The following is a 16302-nucleotide window of genomic DNA, read 5'->3' as shown; positions in this document are numbered from 1 at the left end:
TCGGTTCGTCCGTTTCTTTTGCCGGTCTCGCACGGTTGACGCTACGGCCAAGGGCCAACCTTATCTGACTGGAAACCAACGGCGCGCACGAGCACGAGTCGTGATCATCTCATGTTCTTTTGCGGGAGAAAAATCTGCAAAAAGTTGAGATAATAAACGAAGGGACGGACGAGGGAGGTGTGCTTGTGTGTTGCCTATAAATACGGCCTCGGACTATCAAGGTGGCAAAGCAGCAGCCAGAGAACGCAAGCAATGGCATCCTCCACCAAAACTGCCTGTCTCCTCGTGATCTTTCAGATCGCTCTGCTCGTCATCTCCGCGGTGTTCATGAGCAGCTCCCTTTGCCATGGAGCCCGTACCTTCGATGCTAGTCAGTTATTCTCAACTGCTCTTTTGTTCATGTTTTTTGCTTGTAGAAATGTTGGTGAGTACCTAACTGCTAACAAATCCATGGCTACTCGCGTACGTATGCATTTCCAGGTGGGAGCAGTGCTGGTCGTGGGAGCATTGTTATCCCCAATCCACCCACCAGAGGAAATCCCCCACGCCCCTGAAAATGCTGCCTCTCGATCATACATGACATGGTACTGTAAAGAAAGAGTTGGCGTCTACGACCTATATTGGCAGTACAACTCCAGGACACACACCGTCAAAGGCTAAGATGTAGGCTAAATATATCATTGATCTAAGCACAGCCTCCTTGACATGTGTTTAGTATTAATAAAACTGGAGACAAGAGATGCCAACAGTGCTATAGATACAACAATGCATTTTGACATCAAGATCATCATTTGACGTCCCAGAAGTGAAATAATCTCGACACCTGACGTGTGTATTTTTATTAATATAGCAGAAAAAATACAAAATTATGATCTACAAAGCCATAACCATGCAAAGAAAAACAAACTACGTAAACAACCTAACGGCACGGCGCGCTGGCAACAACACCACGCACCTTGCCGAAAAACAGAAACCAAGCACCGAAACTGCCAACGCCATACGTGACCGACCGTTGCCAGGGCCTAAACACAAATGAGCTGCAAGCGCACTGCCCACAGCCGACAATGCCAAGCCGATTATCACGAAGCGTGTGGACTCTTGGAAGCTAGCAGGTGCTAGGAGCACAGAAGGATAGGGCAAGATAGAAAAAAGATCCACTCTTTCCGGCATGAACCTGCTGTTGTGATAAAAGAACCGCTGAGGTGAGGAAAAGTAGTCCGAACGGGATCCCAACGCGGTGCCTTTTTAAGTCATTAGTGTACAGTTTCACTGTACAATTGGAAATTTGGTAATTGTGCTGGGTGATTTTTATGGCGATGAAATTTCTCTCTCATGTGATGAAACTTCACCTCCTCTCTTTTCATAATGATCTTGCTAAGTCAACAAATTTGCTAATATGGCATAAAATTTAATGTTCATGAAATTCCTATGAAAGCTCCCATTAAGGAGGAAAGCGATGCAAAGACGCTGCTGTCGCACGCCTAAGTAAATTGGGTATTGTTTTCATCTAAAAAGTAGCCATCTCATGGATGTTGGCCTCGACAAATGCCCCCAAGGTGGAACGCGGTGGCCGAAAGCTTCGCCGCTAACGGAACTGCACGCTGGGCACGAGTTTTCCCTAGAAAGCCACCATCCATTTAGTCGCTGCAACGACACTGCCCATCTAGAGAGCTCACCAGTGCCAACTAGCAACGCACACTGACTCTAGAACTCTATCTCCATATCGGCCACCAAACATGGCCACCTTCATCCTCGCCATGCCTCCATGTGAAGACGCAAACACTGGCCTCCCCTGCCACCGCCTCATCACCTCCACAATGGCCTCCTCTGTTACCGCTGTGCCCCCATGCGTGTCCCTGCAAGTACTCTCATGCATCGCCGCCTCCACACGCGAGCTAAACCGTTGTCATTGAGCATCCACACGCACCACCACCCGCATGCTCATGGGTGGGCACCCCGCTGCCACCGCAAGCCACCCGCTGCCACCGCAAGCCACACGGAGCACCATTCTAAATTTATTCCCTCCATTCGTTTTAGTTTTCCCAAATACATAATTTTTAATATGCAACTAGATATATACTATATCTAAGTGCATAGAAAAGTTATGTATTTAAAAAAGTCAAAAAGAATAGTAATTTAGGACAGAGGAACTACATGTCAAATCCTACCTGAATATAAAACATGCTTCTTTTTTACATGTCAAATGAAATAAGTAACATGAATGTATGTCTGTGTTTGTTATTGCAGTAATCAATACCCAAATGCTCCCTCAAGACTTGTCCTAAATATATGTATAGTATATTGGTTTTTCATGTTGATCAGTATGTTAGATGTTATTGTCTTTTGGACCAACAAACCAATATGAAGTACATAGTCGCCCTTGCAAAGTTGCAAGGCAGAGCCATTCCGTGAAATAATGCGGTGGATGCCGAGGTCAAGGTCGTCGGCGACGGGCGATTGGTGATTTTTCTACCTGTTTACTGTACCGGATCGGAGCCGCCGTAGGCTGGTTGGCTCGGTTCGTCCGTTTTCTTTGCCGGTCTCGCAGGGCTCAGGATACGGCCACGGCAAATCATGTCTGACTGGAAACAACCTACGGTGAGTCATAGTCATCTCCTATTCTTCTCGGAGAAAAATCTCCAACTCACTGACTGGCTGACTCCGACCTAGCTACACTAAAAGTTACACGCTCCAGTCTAATAAGAAGAATACGCATTCATAATAAAAATCAGATAAGTAGAGGGGGCGCCTGGTCGTGTGTGATGCCTCGCTAAGATCGGACCAACACACGAACGTACTCAAACGTGCGGCACGCGGAGGGGTTCCTTGCAGCTCCTTTGCACTGGCCGGTCAGACCGGATTCGCCGGCAAGCTTGGCGAAGAAACCAATGAACACTCACCCGGGAGGGACACCGTCAGGATAGGCGCACCTTGGGTTGTTCTAGAGTCGGCAGGCCACCTGGAACATCCAGAGACGTCGTAGAGACGAAGGAAGAATAGCAGATGGGGATTCGAAAAGCTAAAGAAAAAAGAAAACATAAAAAGGTAAAATAGTAGATTGATAATATTTTTGATCGATTGGACGTTCTACATATGCATTTTGATTTACTCGCTGAGAGCTACACAATGGTGTAATCCAATTTGCATTTTGAACACGTTGACCCAACCGATCTAACCAGTTGGGAGACCGATCTGGACAGGCCTGACCAGGTTTGCCAATTTTGATTGTCAACACCTATGAATATGACCTCCAAGATAACAGTTTCAGAATAGAGAAGCAGCATGTACCTCGAGCTCACAGGGACTTGCAGTGGCTACCAGCATCCAAATAGAAGCCCAAAACCAATGGCATCCTCCACCAAAACTGCCCATCTCGTCATGATCTTTCGTGTCATGCTACATCTTCGCGGTGATCATGAGCGGCTCCCTTTGCCATGGAGCACACGTCGGTGGTGTTGGTTAGTTGCTCTGAACTGCTCTTATCTTCATCTTGTGGCATCTAGCAATGGTAGGAGCACTAGCACATCAGCTGACAAACCATGGCTATACTACGCTCATGCAAACATTTTCAGGGTACACGATGACTAAGGCCGCGGAGAGGTTTGGTGGTGCCTGTGGAACTGGGAGGGTTGGTATCAATACTCCACCCAAGAACCGAGAGGTCCTCATAAATACAGTATTATAAAGGAAGAGTTGGCAAATATAGGATCTAAATTGATAGTAAAACTCCAGGACACACAGGGTCGTCAAAGGCAAGCTGTAGCTAAAACTAATATATATCTAAGTGTGTAGCGCAGCCTCGTGAACATGCCAACATGTGTTTAGTATGAATAAAATTGGAGAAAAGATGCCAACAACGCTATATATACAATAATGCATCTTTATTCTTTAGCCATGCTGACGATCGAGATCATGTTGGTGAAGTTTGGCAACACATCATTGGGTTCGATGTGGCAGGTGCGTGTCTGGATCTTCATAGCCACGCATGGAGATCCTTGTCTTTGCTTTTGTTATTAGACCATTCAATGAAGATGAGATCATGTGTGAAGGGACTGTGATACTCTAAGAGAGGGGTGAATTGGGTGTTCTAAAATCTATAAGGCTCCAGGCACATATAATTCCACACTACTAGAGAAATGGTATTTCGTCTCGAGGCTCAGTACCGATTGTATTTTGGCCCGATACTAATGTGTGCCCTTTAGTATAGGGTGAAGCTCCCATCCGGTACTAAAGAGCTCCCCCACGCTTATCCTGCTATCTCTCTCTCTCTCTGTCTGCCCGTCTCTCTCTCATCCTGCAGTGCCCTCATGCATCCTCACCCGGTTTAAAGCAAGGCATGCAGCGTCCTCTTCCTCCTCCTCTATCTCTCAGCACCCTCATCCTCTAGCTCCTCCTCTACCTCCCCTCCCCTCCCCACTCCGCTCGCCCCTCACCGGCAGTGAGGAGCAGTGGTGGGGCGAGGTGAGGCTGCGGCAGTGATGGCGGGCAGCAGAAGCAGCGGCGGTAGGAGGGCGGGCGGGAGCGGGGGAGGGCGGGCAGCTAGAGCAGGGGCCGTCGCGGAGCGGCGGGCGGGCGTGAGTGGCCGGCGGGAGCGGTGGCAGGTGAGCAGGAGCGGGGGAGGGCAGGGCCGGTGGGGCGGGGGCTGGGGAGGCCGGGGGCGGGGAGGGCGGGTGGCAGGGTAGAGGCCGGCGGCGGGGCGGGTGCCAGGGAGGACGGGGCCCCAGCGGGGTTTTCAATTTTTTTTATTTTTTAATACCCCTTTAGTACCGAACTACCAATACCAGTATCGAAACCGGTACTAGAGGGAGGTTCCCAACCGGTACTAATAGCGTTTTCCCTAGTAGTGGCCAAATTCTATCTTGATGTGCACTAGGTTTTTCTATGTGTTGCTATCTCTACCGCAAAAGAGTTTTGCACCCTAGATTCTAATCCTACAAACTACACATGGCAATTCTAGGAAAGGTAAATGCGGAATGTAAGTGCAATAGGAAATGCTGAAGGTAAATGAGGTAGAGAAGGCAAACTCCGGTGTGACGACACGGCAATTTTTACCGAGTTATCGGATAGCAAAGCTTTCCACTAGTCCTCGTTGTTGTTGGAGCCTCTCTCAAAGAGAATGCCCATGCAAGGGTATAAACTTTCCGATCAAGTAACTCCGTAGGATAGCCGTCAGGCCTTCCCCACGTGCAAGTGGGTCTCCGTCTAGCCTCTCCCGGATGCTCCTTGCCGCTCTTCACTTGGTAGATCTTCGGCAAAATGCTTAGGGCCTCTCCTCCCTATCACAAGCACCAGCGGCCACTCCACAAACACGATTGAAGGGTCTCGCAAGACTTACAAGCCCCGGATTTACATCTCTTGGTGCGTGCAAGCACTGATACAAAGGAGGTGTGCAAATCTCACCTAACTCTAGGCTAATCCCTAAAGCAATGCGCTAATAGGCCTAAACTAGCACTAATCAAGATCTAAGCCTTATGCTAATTGCCTTAACCTTCTCTGAGAACTTTGGTGGCTAGAGCACTTGTGTGTATGTGAGAACCAAGACTATAGCTTCTCCAAGCTTTAACACTCCTCAAATGGTCGGGCAAAGAGGTATTTGCAGCCTCAAACTAAGAAACTAGCCGTTATATAGTCGTTGTAACTTTATGCGTATCACTGACTCATACGCTGCCCTGGTCACTGTTGCCACCGTATGGATTGGTGAGGCCCAAATTATACTCCAAAACTTCCAGAGCCAATTTTAAGCCGATGCTTTGCTGAGCCAACGATCACCGACTAATTCGGTGATAATCACTGTTCCCACCAAATGAGTCGGTGGTAACAGTTTAATACACTAGCCCTGCCACTATCTTGTGGTCACCGACTGAATCGGTGATGGTTGTTGTTCCCACCGAATGAGTCGGTGGTAACAGTGCACGCGCCTAACTTGGCGTTGCCTGTGGTCACCGACTGAATCGGTGATGGTTACTGTTCCCACCGAATGAGTCGGTGGAATGTGTCGGTGCACATTTCCAGCAGGATTCACGTCTTCACGTGTATTTGTCCCGTCTTCATTACCATCGTTTGTAAGCCTTAGAATAAGACTATATCTAGATTTTTGCTATCATTTGGATGTCATAGAATGCTTCTAAGTCTTTCCTTTTCTTCTCATTTTGATGGTTTTGTAATTCATCCTTGGAACCTATAAAACACCTACAAAGGTTCATCTTGCAAACACATTAGTCCCGATGACTATGTTGTCATTAATCACCAAAATTATTATGGCCTAGGGATATTTTCCTTACAATCTCCCCCTTTTTGGTGATTGATTACAACATAATCAAAGCAAGAGTTAATATAAAAATTAAGTGCAACTACTTGCTTGGATGCTATGCAAGAGCAAGAACATGTGCTGATTGGAATATGCAATGAGTGTTAAATTGAAGTAACCATACCTTGCTCTTACCAAATTGAAAACCAATTTGAAATCCCCCTCATGTGGTCATTTGGTCATAAGGCTCCCCTTACTTCAATGCCACTTTCTCCCTTTTTTGAACCAAATTCTTGCAATCTCCCCCAAGCTTGAAATGTAAACTCTCCCTTATACTTGAGTTTCTTGCTTTCTTGCTCCCCCTTAAGGGTGGCTCCTCCTCTAAGGTCTACTTACTTTGGTCGCTAAAATTCTCCTCCTTTGAAATCAAACACCAAAAAAGGAAGACATTAAAAGCACAAGGGAGAGTTTCATAGATCATGATATTTTGAGTGTGCAAGGCAAAACAAGATCATGAACATGAAACTCACATAACATAGACTAAGCTCCCCCTAAGTGTGTGCATAAATATAGTGGATGGCAAAGCATATGCACATTTCCATCAGGATTCGCTTCAAGTTTTCATGTGTCTTTGTCCCGACTTCATTACCATCATTTGTAAGCCTTAGAATAAGACTATATCTAGCTTTTTGCTATCATTTGGATGCCATAGAATTCTTCTAATCTTTCCTTTTCTTCTCATTTTGATGGTTTTGTAATTCATCCTTGAGACCTATAAAACATCTACAAAGATTCATCTTGCAAACACATTAGTCCCAATAACTATGTTGTCATTAATCACCAAATTATTATGGCCTAGGGCCATTTTCATTACAATGTGAACCCTGGCGCTGGCTATGAAAAATGAGATCACTGAGTATCACCGTGGGCTCTAGTTATCAACTAATGATTATAAGATACCACCGTTGATTCACCTAAAACCGGCGGTGATGGACTGTGCGTAAAATCTATTTCTGTACTAGTGGTTGGTGACCAGACAACACATGCTGAGATCTTTTTAGATAATGGAAGAGTCTTCCAGCTTCAACCTCCAAAAAAGGAGGAATCAATTTGCAGTTATTACATGTAGTAGCTTATTCTACACAACCATAAAAAAGTATATAAAAACAAAAATCTCATAAGCTAATCCCTAATGTGAATGGCCACCCATGTGACGTGAAGAAATGCAAAGCCGCCATCTCCACGACATGCTAGGATTAAGTGATCTTGGTCATCCTCGCTTCGCTGCAACTTGGCCAAAGTCTGAGCCAATATGTTCCCTTGAAAAAAAAATATTTTGGAATACAACGCCATTCCTAGTTAGCCAGATTGCCAAACAAAAGGTTGTTGCCCCATCAACAAGTTTTGATTTGGTTTTTGTCCCCCTCTGAATCCATTGATTAAACAAATTATTCATGCTTGAGGGTAGAACGATACCAAACATGATGTGTAAAGCACATCATAGAAACTTGGTATAGTGACAATCAAAGAAGAGATGGTTAATGGTTTCCACAAAACTACAAAAACTGCAATATTTGCTCCCATTCCAATTCCTCTTAGCAAGGTTGTCCTTTCTTAAAATAACCCCTGTTTTTAAATACCACATGAAGATTTTGATCCTTAGTGGTAATTTAGTTTGCTAAATTTCCTTTGTGACTCTAACTTCACTATTGATGTGATGCGTATACATTGAATGGACAGTGAAGGAACCATTTTTAGGTAAAGACCAAATAAAATATCCCTTCCATCCTGTATGTTAATATTCGCGATTCTTGCCACCAGGTTGTACCGTTCCAATAGCTTATTTCCCACTAAGGATCTCCTAAATGAGACATTAGGTTAATTTGCAAGCTAACAATCTCTTTGTGTAATCTCCCTCTCGCTCTCATCGATATTGTCAAAAATCATACATGGTGATTTATGAGATGACCAAGAATCCAAGATGGAGGTATGCTATCAGAGTGAATCAACTAGTAGAGGACGACATAAAGATATTATGAGTTTCTACTAAGTCAAACTCTTCTAAAGTTTATCAAGTTTATATTAAAAAAGAAAAATAATACTATAATAACAATTGAGCATTATTAGATCCAATAAGAAATATATTTTTATAGTTTACTTTCTTTGATGTGATTGAGCATCTAGGAGGTACATTTTAGATTAATTATAAAGTGAGTGAGTACTGTCTAGGAGGTACTATCTAGCTCCATCAAAATAAGCGTGGTAATTTACCACTGGTAAACCTACGTCATTTCCTCGACAATAATTTGAGTTAGCCATAATTTGCTCAATGTGCCCCTAGTTTATCATTCTGTTTCCCTCCTTATCAATGGGAGTATGTTAGTTTTATTATAAGCTCAACGCATGTGACTGTTGAGTTTTTCCCTTTTATTCTTTCGAGATGTTTTTTTTCCTTTTTATTATAAGTGCAAGTGTTTCCTTGCAAACCATATCAGAATTTTTTTATTTTTTTTTCTTTTACGATTTTGCAAAAATAAATAGCTGATCCAAAAATTTGTAGAAATAACTCCTACCCAAGCTACCACAGTTGAACCGGCGGTAACTTCCCGCTATGGACGGTACACTTTCAAAAAATTATAACTAATACATATGAACTCGGATGGAGATAAACTTTATATAAAAATTGTAGATCTCGATGAGATCTACAACTTTGTAGTTCAATATTTTTTTATTTGGTGTCATCTTAGTGCTCAAATAATCAACATAAGTTTCAGTTCTAAAATTCAAATTTTAGATCTAAAACTAGCCAGCACACATTCAAAAAATCATAACTAATATGAATTGTAGCTCTCCATGAGATTTACAACTTTGTAGTTCAAATTGTTTTCATTTGGTGCCATCATTATGCTCAAATAATCGACAAGTTTCATATCTAAAATTGAATTTTAGATTTGAAACTTGTGTTGATTATTTAAGTACCAAGATGGTACCAAATAAAAAAAGTTTGAACTATAAAATTGTAGATCTCGTCGAGATCTACAATTTTCATATAAAATTTATCTCCATCCAAATTCATATGAATCAGTTATAATTTTTTAAAACGTGTACTGTGCAGAGGAGGGAAGTTACCGCCGGTTCAACGAGCGGCAGCTTCCTTCCACCGTTTAATCCGATGGTAGGGGTCTATTTCTGCAAATTTTTGAATGGACTATTTATTTATGCAAAATCGTAAAAGAAAAAATAAAAAAAATTCCATCCGGGGAGACCTTTGAACATCAACCAACCAGCGTCGGATGCGTGCCCCGGCTAGTAGTAGTGTGGGCTGTTCGTGAGACGTGCTCGGTTGGGCCTGGATGGAATACGTGGATGGGCTGTGTAGGCGGGCCTTTTAGAGAAAGAGAGTCCAATACGAATACGATGGCGTGATTAGGATTTTTAGCCCAGGCGTTAACCAGATGTTAGCTAAGACAATAGTACCATACGGGCTGCCGCAGTAGGAGCAATAAGCGTGGGAAGAATAAAGCAAGAGGGGGACGCACCTTGGAGACTTACTTACCTGGACGGGGTCTATGACTGATCAACAAGAGCCATGGCCTAAGTCAGTGGCCTCCATTGCACTTGGGAGGAGCATTGGCTTACCATCTCCTCAAGCAGGAGAGTGGACGTCATAATTTGTGGAAGAGGGGTACGCGTTCGCGCGGCCCCTACCAAAGCATATTAAATTTAAAGTGTATTAAATTTAATTTGAATTAGATGATATTAATTTCCATTTTTATATTTATATTAATAGTAACTGATAAATATACATATTTTAAGCTGACTAGGAAGGTTTGATGCACCCGCCTATGATCTTTTTCCTGGTTTTGATTATGACAGAAATTATCAATTGCACCGCCTGAACTGGGCCGACTCATTGAATTTTTTTGGTGGCCCAATCGCTTGCTGTTGAAAACTCCCCAATCGGCAAAAGCAGCGATTTTATTTTGCCACGTCCGCACGAGACCCGGAATGCGCGCACGTGATGCATCCGCGGCCGGCAGGCGCCCGAGGAATGAGGCGCAGCCCGGCCGGCCAGCCCGTCGCGCCGACGTGCTCCGGCCTCGTCCCCGGCCGCGCGCGTGCGTGCGTGCTCGCCCGTCGGGGTGCTCGAAACGCCGGGCTGGCGAGCAGTGCATGTGACCCGCGCCGCGGCCCGATCGCGCGCGCGCGCGCGCTGGCATGCCGCCACCACGTGAGCGCGGCTCAGCGCCTGGTGTCGCGTCGCGTCGCGTGTCGCGCCATGTGCGTGTGCGTGCGCGGCCGCGCGCCGTGGCGTGCCTCGCCGTCGCCGTTGCCGATGTCCGCGGCGTGGGCGCGCACATGGCGCCACGCCACGCGCGCGCGACCGGGTCAAACGTAGCTGCGCTGCACGAGGAGAAGCAGGCCGCCGGGAGGGAGGGGAGGGAAGAGCGAGGAAGCATCCTTTGCTCGCGTGGTGTATCGTACGCCCTTTGTCAGCGACACGGTGCGTGGTTAAGCGCGACGGAGCATGCCTAATGCCCCTAGCCAGTGCGTAGCGCGAATCCCTAAGCTGGTATAAGGGGATTCTGGTATACTAGTATTGTTGCCATTATATTCCATACGTGTGCCTGCCAGGACTCATCATCACCCCATGTCTATACCACCAGAGAGTAAGATACCGCCACAGAGAAACAGACAATTACATACCTGTAAGGCTACAAACAGTCCATCAATGGGTGGAGCATTTAGCAATATTAAGAGACATAAGTTCATGGACCAACTTATGAACTTAATTAGAGCCCACGTCAAACCAAAATCGCATCTCTTTACTAGTATATCTAATAGTTCAGTCTCTAACATAAGAACACACACACACACACACACACACACACACACACACACACACACACACACACATATTTGCTCTCTAATCTTAATCAGGTTGTGAAAGATTTAAGTTATTACCCATCTACTTGTATGATCTTCCACTGTCACAAAACAGAAAAAAGCTATGCTTCTTCTAGTCCAGTTTTCAGATTCTCAATTTCGACCTTACTTGCAACAATTTGTAACGAAAGTTTATTTATCCACAATTAACTTGAAACATTAGTGCTAGTTTGTACCTCTCATTATCGAGCGTCTCTATGGATTTTTTTTATTAAGGATCGATATTTTAGGTCCCACAATACAGTTTTAGCTATTACTACAATTATTACAATGGCATAAGAAGTTGGTTCATCCTGCACCGCATTGCTGAATACTGAGACGTGAAGTCTTCTTATATTAAAAACCATAAGTGTAGTTATGTATTTTCTAAATAAAGTCCTGTCCTAAGTACCATTTACGCATAATTTACAATATATCTTTTTACGTAGATCGACACTGACAATGATACGTGACTCCTTAAAGAACAATACAATCTTTTATGATATCTAAACCATGGGATTATATGCTCATCACTTCCAGCATATGCTTGCATATGTAGTTTGAGTGGTGGAACACATCATGCACATATATATGGCTTCAGTTAGTCTTTCTAAATTAATAGTAGAAGTGGGTAATTTAGAAGGATATACATAGATTTACTTTTCATTTCATAACGGTTGTGTGAGTAATTTAGTTGCAGATTAGAAGGTCACTTTGTTTGTTTTCATATCGACAAAGACATATAATTTGGATAATGATTTGGAAGTCTACTTTGGGTTATCTTTTATAAAATGTCACAAATGGGTAATTTAGAACAAATTATATATGATGGTTGTTGTTACCGATAATAATTGATTATAAAAATCAAGTGGTTCAATGTTTTGCTTTTTTCAAGAATTTCCTAGATTTATCTATTTTCAGTGCATCTCATGAGAATTAATGTGAAAAATCTAAAAGTAGTGTCCGATTAATAAATAACAATAAGATGTATTATACAGTGATTCGGTGACATTTCTAAACCATTAAATAAACTTTATCAAATGAATGCCTGGGTCCTCAACCTTATATCGAGGAAGAGAGAGTTTCATTTATTACTTAGAAACATAATTAAAATAAAGCATACCTAGACCATTTTTCATGGAAAAATTAATTACCTACCAAAAAATATCAAGCAACTTACAAAGACCCACTACTGGGGATTCCGCTTTCAGACCGGTTCCAAATCCCCTTTTAGTACCGGTTGTACAACTAATATTACTATGTCAGTACTAAAGGGAGGGCCTTTAGTACTGGGCCAAATAATCGGTCTTCAGTACCGGGTCAAATAAACGGTACTAAAGGATCCATGTACTAACTTGTTTTGCGCCAAAAAATAAAGCCTCGCGTCATGCGCGGTTCGTGGGATTCGAACCTACGGCCTCAAGCCTCACATGAGCCTTTCTGGTCATCCCATCTACGCAACGCATGAGATGGAGGTAGATATACTTTCCTTTTAAAGTAACTCATGGAGGGCCTTTAGTACCGGCTCATGGAGGGCCTTTAGTACCGGGTCATAACACAACCTGGTACTAAAAATGCCTCTTTAGTACCGGGTGGTGTTATGATCCGGTACTAAAAGTTTTAGACCTTCTAGTACCAGGTCGTAACACCACCAGGTACAAAAGTGCTTCTTTAGTACCGGGTGGTGTTATGCTTTGGTACTAAAAATTAAATTTGAACCTGATACTAATGTAATATTAGTACCGGGTCAAAATATGACTGGTACTAAGGGAATGGACGAACGTTTTTATAGTAGTGCCCAAAACATGACTTTAGATTATAAGTAAATTACAATTTTTAAGGATTTGACAAAAGCATTTATCAACAGTTGACATTGGCCATGAAAATTCTGAGAACCATTTCTTTCATGCCATGTATGTATCTCTCATTAATATAGTTATTTGTTTTAGTGGTGGGTGGCGCACACTTCGTAGCAATGTGCCTATATGGTGGCTTGAAGTGTGTTTGATCATCTCATTGAGCTCGCCTGGCCTGCTCTACAACAAATCGACATGAGAATGTGGGATAGGTGTTTTGCTCCTAGGCAACAATGCATTGGTGTCTACAACATGCGAGCGAATCTCACTCACCGCCTCACCGGCGCGGCCCGCACGTGCGAGGCTGACTCCCAAAACAAGTAGGTCCTTCATTGATGTCAAGATCTGCTAGCTTAGGTTTTTATAGCGATAAGGTGTGCATACGTGCGCTCATAGGGGTACGCGTATGTACGTCTGACTATTCAAGTTTCTATTATGTGATGAAAAAAATGAAAATAATTTATTTTTTGTAGGATTCCACAATGAATAGAAAAATCGCACGCAAAATTGATGGGATTTAGAGTTGAGCCATTAGAATTTTGCACGAGATTTTCCTATGCCACACTGTATGAAGATTAGGTCTAATCATAAGCTAAATCCATAGGTTATCCAAAACAAGATCTCACTTACTCGCTGCACGCACGTGAACTGCCTGTCATCTATGAACCTATTTCTATCAAGGTTCATGCATTTTCAAAACCTTTTAACAATGCAATTAGGTATGTTGTATTTTTCTGTGTTTATCTTTGTTATACATCAGACACACTTTTATCTGTCAGTTTAGTCTAAAAAAACAGCACTGAGCTTTAAGAGGGGAAAAGGAGAGAAAAAGAAGACACCCCCACCTGACTACAAAACAAGGGCATCACAGACTCACAGTGGCATACACGCATCGATGACGTATTCGAACACCCACTCATCCGCACGAGAGCAGATTTCTGTCGTGAAAAATCTGCTGTTTTAGCTGCACAAATGACGCTGAATTCAGAAACATGGAGTAGTAACAGCATTTGCATCTTCAAAGCAGCTCATGCAGACTTAGGCCAAACATGCTTACACCATGCAAATGTGAGCTCTCAGTTCCATATGGAATACATTGCAAAACTCTGATGGTCAGAAGAAGAAAAAAAAAAAAATGCCGCTTCCGGGTGAAACTGATTTTTTTTCAGGGTGAAACTGATTTTTTTTTCAGGGTGAAACTGATTTTTTTTCCGGGTGAAACTGATTTGTGCCTTACACATGTTCAGAGCTCAGAGTAGCAAAGATTTCTTGAACGTGCGTACTGAACATGCACGAAAGGAACAAACATCTAGCCTGCTACAAAACTTATGTTTCGATCTACTCCGTTTACACATGGTCTCCTAAGCTAGCAGTGTAAGAAATCAACGTGCATGCACCATGGGCATGGGGCAGCTGAAGACGGCCGACGAGCTCGCGGTGTCATCGAGTTCGTCGTCCTCATCGTCGTCGTCGATGATCTCGCGGTACTGGCTCGTTGCGGTCACAACGGGGGCCTTCCTTGCGACGCCGCCCTGCGAGCTTCTGGACCACGTAGAAGAGCCGCCGCCGAAGCAGCCGGAGACGCTCCCGCTGCTACGCTGGCCGCTGGTGCCGGAGTAGCTGCCGCCGCCCTGGTCGAAGACGACGAACCCATGGCGGTGAAGCCCGAAACCCCGCCGCGCCTCGTCGTCGTCCTCGTCGCACGGACGCGGGCGGGGACCGGAGGACGCGTCGGAGGCCATGGAGTCCTCCTCCTCCTCGTCGTCGCCGTCCGCGTGCTCCGCCGCCTGCTGCAGCACCATCCACCTCTGGGCGGCGGGGTCGCAGGGACCGTAACGCGCCCCGTTGTTGTTGGAATGGTCGAGGTAGAGCGTCCAGCCGGACTGGCACCCGCTGCTGCTGGACCGCGACGACGGCGAGCTCTCCCTCCCTATGGCGGCGCCGAATGCTGCCATTGCCAAGCCTCTCTCCATCGCTCAACACGGATCTATCGGTCGACTCGACGAGGACGGCCTCTGCTTCCGATCCCTCTCTCTGCTCTCAGTTTCTCGATCTCTCGCGGGGCGTAGTGCTAGTCCTAGTGGCCTAGTGCACATGCAAAGCTGTGTGCTCACTTCTCTTGGTAGCGAAGGCAGTGAGCGAGTGAGCCAGGTGCGAGGTGAGGGTATAAGAGGAGAGTGCCGTGGGGATCTCGAGGCGTTGTTTTATCTGGGGCGCAGGTGCGCGCAGATGGGGAGGGAGGGAGCCATGGCAGTGGCAGATGGCACGGGCACGGGCACATGCGTGGCGGACGTGGGAGACCGGGAGGCGTGCACGCGAGCGAGCCAGTGCACGTGCGCCCGGGGACCGGAACCGGACGGTCAGCCGTACGTCGGGAGATGGATGTCGCCGCATGTGCTGTGCGCGACTGGATCACAGCAGCCAAAGTGGTGGTCTTCCAGTTCCAGTGCTTCACAACGTAGGTCGTCGCTCCAATGCTTGGAACGAAAGAGAAGTCCTAATCCAAGCAAAATTACCTTACCATGTTCGTTCAAAAAAAAAAATTCGTTCAAAATTACCTTACCATGCCACGAAACAAGAAGAGGTGATGCACATCAGTCGCCTAGATCGTCCTCGTCTACCGTCAATGTCCCCGGCTCGCTCCTCAACTGCCGTCTACTCCGTCCCCACCTTAAAAAAAATATTTTATTTTTATGTGAACCAAACTATCCTAAATTTAACTGAATTGATAGATATAAGATTATCTATATTTATGATCCTAAATAGGTATATTATGGAAGTATATTTTATGGCGAATCTAACAATAGTTATTGGGTACCATAAATATTTATATTTTTTTTGCATAAAAGTGGTCAAACTTGTTGAGATAGTTTGATCTAAACAAAACTATAATGACTTTGTCTTAAGGACACATGGAGTACATTCTAAGCATATCACACTTGGCAATCCTGCAACCCTGAATTCCTGTTTGTGGCCTTCTCTCTTTTGCCACAAATCATGCGTCGTAATCATGGCCAGGACCGTATTCACATTTCACACACGATGAACTGAACAAAGTCACAATTTTAGTTGCCTCGTGCCTATGATTCACAAGCTCATAATCAGTTAAAATGAGAAATGGTGTAATTCCACTCGTGAAATTAGCTCATAGGGTTAATTCCTCGAACTAAAATGGAAATTAGGAAATCCAAGTCATGGGCCCATGGTTGCGTGGAAATTGCAAGGGTAAGAACTAAGAAAGAGACATCCCACGTACGAGATGGGCCACGTAGA

The 16302-nt window shown here is 44.6% G+C and overlaps 1 long non-coding RNA gene and 1 other non-coding gene across 2 annotated transcripts; both read left to right on the top strand.

Annotated features, from left to right (window-relative positions):
- On the top strand, window positions 1–805 carry LOC117865116 (uncharacterized). Its single transcript, XR_004642455.2, has 2 exons — window positions 1–370; window positions 481–805. It is a non-coding gene; the product is annotated as an uncharacterized lncRNA (long non-coding RNA).
- An 8990-nt stretch (window positions 806–9795) lies between these two features.
- LOC117866033 (U1 spliceosomal RNA) lies at window positions 9796–9954 on the top strand. The gene has a single exon (XR_004642732.2). It is a non-coding gene; the product is annotated as a U1 spliceosomal RNA (small nuclear RNA).
- Window positions 9955–16302: the final 6348 nt, after the last annotated feature.

The sequence above is a fragment of the Setaria viridis genome, chromosome 7 (genome assembly GCF_005286985.2).
Source record: "Setaria viridis chromosome 7, Setaria_viridis_v4.0, whole genome shotgun sequence".
In the NCBI taxonomy this organism is placed as follows: domain Eukaryota; kingdom Viridiplantae; phylum Streptophyta; class Magnoliopsida; order Poales; family Poaceae; genus Setaria; species Setaria viridis.
Note: the sequence above shows the minus strand (reverse complement) of the source record. Positions and strands in the feature narration are given on the sequence as shown.